Consider the following 12,702-nt stretch of genomic DNA (forward strand, 5'->3'; position numbering starts at 1 on the left):
CCACCTGTGGACAGTTGTTTTCCTATACATTTTGATTTTCAATTAATTTATCATTTCTTTATTTCAATCAGTAAGTACAAGTAATTTCCCCTATGTTGTCCTTGGTGTCATTGTTGGCTTCTTTTCATAAATACAGGCAACAGACGCGTGCGACGTTGAATAATCACAGCCCTATTTCTAGCGACGCTGTTCTTTTAGAACAGTTTCAGAATTTCAGTTGCCTATACAGGGTTTCGCAGGTTGTCAAAAGGGTTCCTGTCCCTATACACGGTGTCCCAATTATCATGCACCGAGATTTAAATATAATGCCGCTTAGCTGGACAGAACCAACGTAATGTTTTTTGTTGTCGCTTGGAGATACTCAGATTATTTCTTGCTTTCCGAGAAGTTAGATAATTTTAGTCTGAATTAATCAACTTCTCAAATATTATAATTTAATGCTTTGGCCAATTGACATGTGGCTTCCTACTAGTAGGGTCGTAGGAAATGAGGAAACGCTAAAGGAAACAATGCTTGCATAATGGGGTTCCTGTAATTTTTCCTACACAATAATATTGTTGCACGGTACAGATTCGTTGTGCTCGAGAAACTTCGACAATACAATCGCTGTTGTGAATCACATGTTGTCTTTGACACAAAACAATTGCATAGACTTGGAATGAATCGCTTGCGACCAAGAAGCAGTGCACTCACCTGAACATTCACAGAAAACACACCCTTGCGGTTGCGGTATACTTCAGCATCGTCACCCCCGGGGATTTTGATTCTCACATGTGTACAATCAATGCACCCGGTCAATCCGGGGAAGTGAGCAATCTCGTAAAAGTCCCACATCACGCTGGACAGTTTGGAGGCTCCTGGGAAGCGAACAACCACTCTGAAAAGATTTCTGGCAATAAGCAGAGTCACTTTTTTGATGGTGCGACAAACTGTAGGCTGCGACCCGTTCACCAAGTCTCCAGCGACAATTTGGAAAGTACCGGCACCATAAAAGCGCAGGGTGACCAACAACTGCAGCATTGGTGGCAGAGCCTGTCCCCTGTTGGCGTCGTTCGCTCCAATCGGCAGAAACGCCAGTAGGTCTCGGACTGTTTCCTTCGTGAAACGATATCGTGCACAGAAGATGTCGTCTTCATACAATTCCATTGGGTTTCCTCTGTCGCGCAACGATGGCCTTGGTACACTCGGCAAAACGTACGTGTCTCCGAATACGGCATCACAAGCTTTGCACGCAAACTGAAAGGCTGATTGATAGTCTATCCATAAGGCGGCATCTCCTGCAGTACGCAGCATCTCCCGGAAACATCACCACGTTTCAGCTTCGAAGACCGATTCAAGACTGCTCTCAACCAGACTTAATATTTGCGTCGACTTGAGCGAGTCAAGTTTGCTGCAAAGGTGCGTTTCTAGTTAAGGAGGATTTCTGAAACGCGTTCGCGCTGCCTTGAGGCGGCCGCAAGTCAAGTTTGAGACAAGGTGCGTTTCTGAATACGGGGGGGTTAAGGTCGGGCGTAAACAGAAAGGCTTGGTGGCACAAGACCAATGTGGTAGCAGCAGAACTGCTGACACAAATGGTTGGGCTTCTTAAATGCAAGTCCAGCGATGACTCTTGCAGAGCGCGAGTTGTGAAACACATGGGCATTGTGGCACCTGCCTGAGAAGCAAACATTCATATATCGCAATCGGTACTTGCGGTCAAACAAAGCCTGTAGGATCACACTGTACCTGCAATGCGCAATCTACACTGCCGCAACGTATGACATTTAGGAGAAAGGTACCAATAATGAAATACCAAACGAACCAAATGAGCTCCTAGCCGCTTCTGTTACAAGCTCGGTTTGGCCGTGTGACACGGCGACAGCTTCCTTGATGTCGAACCCCTTAAGGAAGTCTTGCGCTCTGGCTGGATGAACCTCGACCATTCGACCCCTCACCTTTCAGTTAAGTTTATTTGAAGGTGGAGGTATAAAATAACAAAATGGACCACAATATTAAGAATGAAAGGAGAGCAGTACAGTTAGCCGGTGAAAGGAAGGTAAAGGTGGACAGGTAATTGGACAGGCGACAGGATAAGTGACAAAAGCTCACAGAGATATGGCGGGCAAAAAGAATGGAAGTAAAAGGAAATGAAAAAAATAAACAATAAAGAAGTAAATGAGTGTATAGCCGTCCTGCTGCCAGATCAACGGAGGAATCCTCCACCATAGTTGGCTTATCAGGAGATCCAGCAAGCACAACGCCAAAAAAAAAAAAAAAAGGTAGTAAACAAGGCCAGTGAGATGATCAAAACAAGACTGAGGTCGTGGTGGATCAGGACAGCAAGCTGGATCAGGACAGAAGCTATTTCAAGTTCAGTTTTGATTTCCAGTAGCGGTCTTGCACCTTGGGTTAGGCTCCCTGAGGTCCGGCTCCACTCTAGGAATAAATGCTTCTCATCTCACCTGCATTGATTCCAGGTCACCACAGGGAGAGGGATTTCCAGCCACTCTCTTGGAAGATTTCAAACGTTGCCATTGCTGGTGCCAACGAGCTCTCCTTCAGGGGGAGCAGACTTCTTCCAGGAGCTGCTTGCATATTCAGAGTGTGGAGATGACTGTGATGTCATTGTAAATGTCTGTGCAAAGTCCGAGGTGAGCAATCATTGGCACGTACAGAAAAAACCGTAGCCCCATAACCTGGAGGCCATTGTCGAGCTGGGATGTGAAGTTTCCACAGTTCAGGAGGTCAGCAGCTCCATGGTTGAGGCAAATCATATGAGGGATCAGACCATTCTTGTCCGTAAGTTCTTCGAACCCCCGAAGCCATCCTATGCCACCGAGTGGGACATGGAGCAGTTGGACAATGTCGCTGACAAGCTAAAGTCGTATTTTGTAAAGAGGTTACAAATGACTGTTTACATGGGTTGTCTGATGTGAAACAATAAAGTTGTGATTCCTGTGTCACTTCAAGGCGATGTTGTTGGGTTGCTGCACGAACAACACATTGGTTTCACCAAAATGATGTCACTCGCCATATCAATAGTCTGGTGGTTTGGCACCGATTGCAGTATTGAGGAGATAACGTAGAAAATGTGATATTTGCTAAAGTGTAGCTTCTTTATGTCAGCCCACCCCACTACAGCCATGGAGATGGTATGAGAAAGCTTTGGAGAGAGTACACTCAGATTTCACAGAAAAATGGCAAGTCATGTAATTTATAGGCACCTGAACAAATTGATGCCATTCATCCATCCCATTGAGAACATTTGTTACTATAACATACCCATTGCACTGGCCCAGTTGGCAGTATTCAGATAACATAAACATACCCGTCACCAATGCTATACAAACGTAGGAAAAGCAGAAAACAATTTTGCAGTGAAACTTTTCAAAATGTATATTGGTACAGTGGTAACGTAAACTGCACTTGTAGTGAAGGTCAACTTGGAACTAATGTTCCGTGTAAATCGACTTTTAAACAGTAATAGAAGTTTCGAATGCATACCACTCATCGCAATGCGCTCATTACATTTCTGAGTGATGTGCTGTATCCGAAACATTATATAGCCCTCTGCAATCTTGTAATAGGAGTTAAGCTCAACTGCTCGTGTTCAAGCCATAATACAACATAATGCTTTGCTGAGCAATAAACAGGAAGCTTTTGAGACATGCAGATGCATACACCCCCCCCCCCCCCCCAACACTGTGCTACAAAGGCTTGGGAATTTTGCCTCTACCAAGATGGTGGCGACGACCGGCTTCACTTTTGGGGAGCTACCTCCACTCCAGAAGTTAAGTATATAACCTCCTTGAGCAACTCCCCAGTTGCAACGGTCGAGCGAGCGAAGGACGCAGCGCCACATTTCTGTTTGTCTCTGTTGTTCGTGTACCTTGCGTGTTGTGGAACGTTTCTGTTACGGCAAGCAGCACTATGCATTTGTGTGCAGTCATGTCTTCGTCACGTGGAAACTACCACGCAATAACCCTAAAGGAGAAGCTGGAAATTCGACGAGAAGTAGAAGCTGGCAAGCAGAGCAAGCATGAAATCGCAAAGTACGATATGCCGAAGGGCACGCTGTCGACATATATCTGCAAGAAAAAAGCAACGGACACTTGCGCAGCGGAAAGCTTTGCAAATGACCGCAAGTGCCGAACTTGGAGAGTGCATTGATCACATGGATTAAAGACAAAATGAGTCAGGAGATCCCAATGAGTGGCCCCATAGTCATGGCAAAGGCAGCCGATTTCGCTCAGCACCTGAACATCCTCGACTCTCACTTCGGAAGGTGGTTTCACCACTTCAGGGACAGACATGACCTTGTTTCACGGTCTGTGTGCAGCGAAGCCAAAGCAGCAAAGAAGGAAACTTGTCCCGCATGGCGAAATGGAACGCTGCAAGAACACACGAAGTACTTACTCGTCAGCCAGGCGCAACGCCCACTACGCCGCACGAAAGGAGAAGAGGCTTACTTTCAATGCCAACGTGACCGCTCTATTTTTCCAGCTATTGCTAGAAAAAAAATTAGGGGCAGCTTCACACTAGTGGTGCAAAGACTGGGCAAACAGCGAAGCTGCGACCCTATCTAGCTTTATCTTGGTTCGGCCAAGTTTTTTCGAGGTTATGCTTCGAGACTCGTCCACGTTTTGTGCAACATCACCCCAAAATCATCGACAGCCCAAGGAGCAACGAACACTCGGTCATTAAAATATCTGGACGCTTTTGGATGCTCAAACGCTTTTGCTCGGTTTCGCGGGCTCTTAACTCTGGATCTTCTGCGAATCACCGTCGTTTTGTCGCTTTGCAGCGCGCACTCAGGATCGGACCGAAGTCATCTCTTTGCTCTCGAGTAGCGGCGCGGCGGCTTTCGTACTGCGCTGCCTCTTCTTCGGCCACCCCATTTTGGCAGCGATGTGCTCGGCGTGGAGACAGCGGGGCTTTTGTGTCACCGCAGCAGCAATGCGGAGCTATATATCCCATGGGTCGGCGTAGTGACGTCACGGCTTAGCTCCACCTCTGCGCAGCTGCCGCCCACTCCGCACGGCTCGGTGAAGCTAAGTTAGAGGGGGCGAGAACGAGCTTTCTAGGGTCGTGAGCGGCTGGCTCCTCCAGCAGGCGAAGTGAAATACGTTCATATCTGGCGCGCGAGAATGCGTGGCGGGGCGCGGTAGCGAGGCAGTCGGGTCGGCGTGTTAGCGGTGTGCTTCTGCTGCGATTGTGCGCTTTGAACCTTCTGGTGCTGTGTTGTCAGATCAAGGAGTTTCGAACAACAGCACTGGTCTGCGTTGAACATGAATGACCATGCCTGCCCGTAAGGGTAGGACGTGCTTTGTGCCTTTGTGGAAGGGTGGTCAACAGAAAAGGTGTCATTGTTCTGAGCCCCTGCCGATCCTGTTGGCTTGCAAGAATGGGCCAGAAACATCAAACGAGACGACAAGGTACTCAACAATACATGCGTAGTGTGTTCTCGTCATTTTGATGAACGCTAAATACAGAGAACATTCAAGCATGTGATCAATGGAGAGGTTGTCGAGCTAGAACGCAACAGTCAGCGCTTACTGATGACACTGCGCTGACTATATTCCCTGATGCACCTTCATATCTGACAAAGCCTGCTCTGAAAAAAAGAAAGGAGAGAGACCTCGCCAACCACTATGGCCCACCACCGAAGCACAAGGCTCTACATGAAAGCACGCCTGACTGCGAACTCGCCGAAGGCATTGACATACAGCTGGCGTCGGACACTTCCCCGCACCCGTTCAGCAATGCTTCACTGCCTTCAGCTTTTTATACAAGAATTGTGCTATCAAATGACCCCGGGGAGCTTTGCTTCAGGTGGAATGGTCGCGTGAAAACGGGAGATGTGCTTGTTATTAAGCACGTCACATTCACAGTGTGCTCTGAACTGCCACAGAAATAACCAGAAACGTCATTGTGCTGCATACACAGCCGCAACATCAAGGTTGATGAATTTTTCATGGCCACCAAAAGTGACGCTCTCACGGCGTTAAAGCTGATGCACTGCTGCTGTGCCCTGGGTGTGATATTCAACCCCTTAAGTCTGGCCAGTGCCCTAAGTTTGGTGCAGTGTGCTATTTGCACACGTGCTCTGGCACAACAGCTGAAGGAAAAGTGTCTGCATTGTAAGTACACTAGGAAGCTTAAAGCAAATCAGATGCGCCAGCAGAAGCAGAAGCCCAAGCCAACAATCAGGCAGCCAGCTGCCAGGAAGTCTGTTCAGCTGCTCCGGACAAAGAGAAGGCTCGGAAAAGCCCAAAAAACTGTAGAAAAACTGCGAGTTTTGAATAAATCAGTGGCCAGCATGGCTTTTGAGCGGAAAATTAGTGGACTGCCGCCAAAACAGAACTTAGCTGCAAGAACCTGCTTTGAAGTCGCATCCAGAAAGTCAAGCCGTGGCATGGCTTACGACAAGCTGTGGGTTTTGGAATGTATCCTGATGCGAATGAAGAGCCCACAGCTCTATGAGCATATTAGAAGGCATCAAATCATGGCACTACCAAGTAAATCATGCTTAGAGAAGCACATGCAAAGATTTAAAAGCACATTTGGTTTAAACGCCAAGGTGTTTTCAGCCCTGGAGAAAAAAATAAAGGACATGTATGAGTTTAGTGTCCATGGAGACTTGTTTTCGACAAACTGAAGCTCTCCGAGAATATGGCAGTGAGAGCGTCAGGAGAAATGAGTGGCTTCATAGACCTCGGCCCTTCACAGAACCGGAAAACAAGACTTCACTGAGCAACCACCGACTCATCAACACGTTTCAGTCTTTCCAAGGTGAGTGGTTTCTTCTAATTGTACAACATCAATGTCACATCATTAATGTTAAGATGTACAACATCAATGTTAAGAGTGGCAATGATTTGGTCTTCAAACACTTTTCAATTCTGCATCTACTAAACAAAAAGCCTTCCTCTGTCCTTAACACTGCAATACTTCTGCTTTTTTTTTTCAGGAGAATGGACCCAAATACTCTCCGTATTTTCTTCTAGAGGCAACGTGAATGCACCTCTCCTGTCCAAGTTACTACTTGAAGCTACGATAATGGCTGAAAAATGTGGTCAAGTTGATTATTGGACGAGCGACGGTGCACCATGGAAGAGAAGTCTTTCAAAGCTGCTTGGGATAAAGGGTAGGTTGCCTCATTCCATACATCTTCATAAAATTATTTATACTTTGTTTACCTGCTTTCGTTTACATAATTTTCTCGCTTGTTGCAGCATCATCAGCGGAAATCACATGCAAGACTTCCTATCCTGTTGACGCAGCAAGACACCTTCACATGATTTCTGACTTTCACCTTGTAAAATGTGAGCAGAATAGCTTTGTTTCAAAAGGATTACAGATACCACAAGTTCATGTTCATGTAGGTTCTATCCAGAAGGCTTGGAAGAATGATAGCGACACCCTTACACTGAAGGTCATGCCACATATTACTAGAGCACATGAACAGCTTTTGAAAAAATGCGGGTAAACTTAGCATTCCAGCTTTTCAGCGAGGAGGTCCTCAAAGGTCTTTTCTTCTACAAGAGTAATCTTCAGAAAAAGTTCCGTACTTTGAGCCAACAGAGCACTTCGTAAGGCTTATGGAAAAGTTAATTTTTGTCATGTCATCGCAAACACTAGTCAAAGGTCTTCGATTCAAGTCAAAAAGTGCAGATCTTGACTTTTTTTTGTGAGTGGGAGGAGTATGCAGCAAAGCATGGTGGGAGTTTTTTGAGTCCAGGGACTGCCCTTGGGCTCTGTGTAACACTGAAAAGTACACTTTCTCTTCTGGATTATGCGACTTACTGCAAATCTCAGTCAAGACAAAGTGTAGAACGTTTTTGGGATTGTGCGTCAATAATTTGGATGCAATGACCATCCTACCGCAGAGCAGTTTTCGATCATTATAAACAACCTCAGTTTCAACAGCTTAGCTAGACCGAGACACCTAGAGGTGGAAATTCGCAGTCTGAATTTATCACTGCACTCTTGGAGCCATCTTACGCATGTCAAGAAAAAGCTGTTCAAAAGGATAAAAGCAAAATACTACTGGCCTCGCCTTTCTGCCGACGTCGCCCATTACGTAAGGACATGCCGAGACTGTCAGCGACGCAAAACACCGCCGACAAGGCCTGCTGGACTTCTACAGCCGATCGAGCCGCCTCGCCGACCGTTCCAGCAGATCGGGATGGACTTACTGGGGCCTTTTCCGACGTCGACGTCCGGGAATAAATGGATCGTCGTAGCTACGGACAACCTCACCCGCTACGCCGAAACAAAAGCCTTGCCCAAAGGCAGTGCTGCCGAGGTAGCCCGATTCTTCGTTGAGAACATCCTCCTGCGTCACGGTGCCCCAGAAGTCCTCATCACCGACAGAGGTATGGCCTTCGCGGCTGAACTAACTCAAGCCATCCTGCGCTACAGCCAGACAAGCCATCGACGGACCACCGCCTACCACCCGTAGACGAATGGCCTCACCAAGCGCCTAAATAAGACCATCGCCGACATGCTGGCAATGTATGTCGACGTCGAACACGACGTGGGATGCCATCCTTCCTTACGTGTCCTCCGCATACAACACGGCCATGCAAGAAACGAGGCACATGGCGCCGTTCCACTTGGTCTACGGTAGGAACCCGGCAACGACGCTTGATGCCATGCTACCGAACGTCACTGACGAAGAAAATCACGACGTTGCCACCTATTTGCAGCGTGCCGAAGAAGGTCGACAGCTTGTTCGCCTGCGCATCAAGAACCAGCAGAGGACCGACAGCCGACACTACAATCTTTGACGACACTACGTCAAGTACCAGCCCGGCGACCGTGTTTGGGTCTGGACTCCGATACGCCGGCGAGGACTTAGCGAGAAGCTTTTACGACGCTATTTCGGACCCTACAAGATTATTCGACAGATTGGCACACTGGACTATGAGGTCGTGCGAGACGGCATTTCGCAATCACAGCGGCGCCGCGCACGACCCGAAGTCATCCACGTGGTACGTCTTAAGCCTTTCTACATCCGCTGACGAGCTTAGGTATTTTGTTACTTTGTTATTTTTTTCTTCTCTTTATTACGCGTCGTTTTGTTATCACTTTCGCGCTTGTAGCATCGGGACGATGCTTTTTAAGGGGAGGGTATTGACACGTACACATGTCTATCTTTCACCGGTGGCCGCTTTCCATCGGCTAACAAATGTTAAATGTTATCGCTCGGCACAGGACGTGCCTGTGTCGGAAGTTTCTAGAACGTTATCGATGCTTCTTCCCGTTGCCTGTTTTCACCGACGCTTATGTTATCTGATTGTATGACCGACTCGAATTGTCTAGAACTTTCTGGAAGACACGCGGGCACCAGGGAATAATCTGGAACATTCGATGACTCATGTGTAAAAGCTGACGCGCTTCGCCACTGAGCAGATTTTCGACGATCGCCGACTGTGTTCGCCACTATCGTTGTGCTTCGAGTATAGCTTGCTTTTGTGGGCACAGGTTCGCCCAATAAAGAATCAGTTTCGTCATACACAGTTTTACAACTGTTTTCTTCACTGTCACTACTATGTGAAAATAATAACAGCACTGTTTGACAAGCTGTTACATGAAGGGAACTCAGAAGATGCCGCAGTTGTGGTGAAAACGCACCGCTCCTTGTTTGACCACAAGGACTACGCAGAGAAAAAGAGTGACAGCCAATTAATTTATTATATAGCTGGATACGTCGCGCGGAAGTTGTTGAAGAGAATTTCATGTCCTGAGTGTGCATCTTCACTCTGCATTCTTCCTGTTCAGGCCACGTCGAACGATAATGTTTCGTTAACTAAAGAGTTTGACCATGGTGGCTTGATTTACCCATTCAAGCCACTTGAACTACTTGTGACAGAACTTGAAAATGCATTTACTGTTTTCTTTGGCAGGACCAAGCTACATGGCAAGAGCATGACCAGTTTTTTAAGCTTTATTCAAGAAAATAAACTCAAAAAGGTTGGCCGCCCAGACCATGGCCGCGAAGTGACAGCGAACATTATTAAATTTTATGCCCTTACAAGGCTGCATTTCCTCACGAAAGCTTTCAACAAATCTTGAAACTCGCAGAGAGAAAAGCAAAAGCTTCTAAAGCTGAGGCGGTGCCAGTGAGAGTGAAGCATCGTCGAGTTCACTGCAGATAGTTTATGTATGTAAATGTACAATAAAGGTATTGTATACGCCGAGTTCTGGCATGCTGTTTTAATGTTCATGTTGCAACGTAGCTCTAGTACACTCGACCAGCCCTGCTAGAAGCTTCGACCTTCGCCAAAAGAAGAGGACTCAGAGGTACGCGGTTTGCAACTGCGGTGCCATTGCGCTTGGCCCAGTGTCAGTTTACCTGTATCAGCTTACATTGTTTACAGTGTAGGCTTTTGCGTAATTAGCACTCGGGCTATGCCGAAGCAGCTTTCATTTTGGGAATCCTGGCCACGGCGGCCGCATTACCATGGGGGCGAAATGCGAAAACATCCGTGTACTTAGATTTAGGTGCACTTTAAAGAACCCCAGGTGGTCCAAATTATTTTCCGGAATTCTCCACTACAGAGTGCCTCATAATAAGATCTTTCTTTTGGCACGTAAAACCCCATAATTAAATTTTTTTTTTCATATTGGGGCACTCCAGGAATAGCGTTAACAGAATGCATGGTACTGATTTCTCGGTGTGGAAAAGGAAGAATTTCAATCGCTTGTAAGCTGCTACAAACAAATATACACCTATGGACTTTATAAGGAGAGCCACAACTGCGGATCCTGCAACGTTAGCGTACTTGTCTGCCGAAGCCAGCGCTGGATCTTGCACCAAGCTCGCGTGGCTGATAGGGCCATGGTGCGAAAGAAAAAAAAAAAGCGTGACACAAGCAAAATAAAAGAAAGCACACTCCCAGCGAGTTTCGGCACTGTAGGCTGTAGGATTGCGCACGCAAGTGCCTGAGCTGAGCGCACCAGCCAGTGGCAGTGCCACCTACACACAAGAACGGGAAATATTACACTTCTCCTCTGCCGGTCCCGACACTAGAAAGCCCATTCCAGCCTCTATAGCTAAGGCGAAAAGATGCGGCGTGTGAGATGGCGTCACAGCTCACGCAGCTGTGGCCAGGCCTGGTGCGGTTAGTGCAGCTGGAGCGAAGCGTTGCTAGGCGACACATGGTGACGTCATCGCCAGGCGGAGGTTTTGCGGCGTACACTCGACGGACCATTCTCGAGCTCAAGCAGCTTCGCTAGTTCACAGGGCTATGTGCCATTGCGCTTGGACCCTTCCTGCACTACCTCCAGGATCGGCCCACATTTCTGGTCTACGCTATACGGACTAACCTCCAGCTTAAACAGCTTCGCTGTTAAAAAAACACCTACAGGGGGGACATGCGCGCAGGCGGCAAGCGCAGGAAAGAGCAGATTACAGTGTTGGTCAGGGCAAACATGATCTGAACGGAGAAGCTTCAACAGTTCGTGATAGGGAAGTGCTAGAAGTCTCACTGCTTCAAAAACACACGCACCCTGCCAGTAGACTATGGTGCCAATAAAAGGGCACAGATGACAGGCGAGCTCTCTAAACAGTGGCTGAAAAAGCTGGACATACAGTTCGAACTGGTGAAGAGACACATTCTCCTTGTCCATAATTGCTTTGCGCACAAAGTAGTCATGGAGTTACACTTAAGTGAGCTCATCTACCTTCCTACAAACACGACTGCGATCCTTCAGTCCATGAACCAGAATGTGATAAAAATCTTACGACTTTCTAACGACGCCACATTACTGAGAAGGTAATACTGTGCGCTGACAATGCGAAGACCTAAACCACGACTCTCCTCACTGCTCTGCACATGATTGTCTGTGCCTGGAACCAAGTAACAGAACAATAGCCAATTGTTTCTCTCACAGTGGTTCTGGCACCCCGAGCATGGAAACTAGCGGCTCAAATGAGAACAATCGTGTTCCTGTTCAGGTACGTGAAGTGCTGGGCAACGTGGACTTCGCAGACTATGTAAGTGTCGACAACTGCACTGTTGTCTGCAGTGATGATGACACGATGACATCATTGTCTAAGTCGTCGGTGATGATGACGTGGATGAAGAGGAGGAAGCATCGGTGTGACCTTTGCTATCACAGGTGCAAGACCAAGCATGTCAGATTGCAGTGCCGACGGCAGAAGTGGTGGTACAAGCAAGAGGCAAGCAAACTATGGCCTCCAAGATGGCGCGCTGTGCCATGTGAGTGAGCTCAGAGGCCATTTACAGACCGAGCTTCTGGTGTTGCCGTCCGTGTGTGCCTCGTCCGCGTCCAATGCCGCTTATCGCTCTCATGTGCTGCAGGCATGGCAAACGGTGCAGCTTTTTACAGTATAATTGATAATGATGTTCTAATTTCCTGCGTCTATACGACCGGAGCTGTGGCAACTGCGACACAGGAACCATAAAAATCGGTACAAAAAGGCTGTGGTCCGAGGTAGCCGCTGCTGTGCTGCCAAATGTTTCCGGCGCAGGTAAGTTTCAAACATTTCATGTGTGTAATCGAATGAGTGACTGCAATAAATGAATGGCATTGAAGTCAAACATAAGAAAGGGCTATGCGATTCTAACAATAGGTTGTATTTATTGCAAGCAGCGAAGAAGTGAGACACGGCCGAAGCAGCGTAGGCCATACAGCATTCCCGGCTTCGTTCGATTGTACTTGGGCAAACATGCATGGAAGTAGCAGCTAAAA

The 12,702-nt window shown here is 47.4% G+C and overlaps 2 pseudogenes; both read left to right on the forward strand.

Moving 5' to 3' along the window:
- The first annotated feature begins 4,169 nt into the window (after positions 1–4,169).
- On the forward strand, positions 4,170–8,322 carry LOC125941109 (uncharacterized; annotated as a pseudogene).
- Positions 8,323–8,359: 37 nt separating this feature from the next.
- On the forward strand, positions 8,360–10,275 carry LOC125941110 (uncharacterized; annotated as a pseudogene).
- Positions 10,276–12,702: the final 2,427 nt, after the last annotated feature.

This window comes from Dermacentor silvarum, chromosome 10 (genome assembly GCF_013339745.2).
Source record: "Dermacentor silvarum isolate Dsil-2018 chromosome 10, BIME_Dsil_1.4, whole genome shotgun sequence".
Classification (NCBI taxonomy): domain Eukaryota; kingdom Metazoa; phylum Arthropoda; class Arachnida; order Ixodida; family Ixodidae; genus Dermacentor; species Dermacentor silvarum.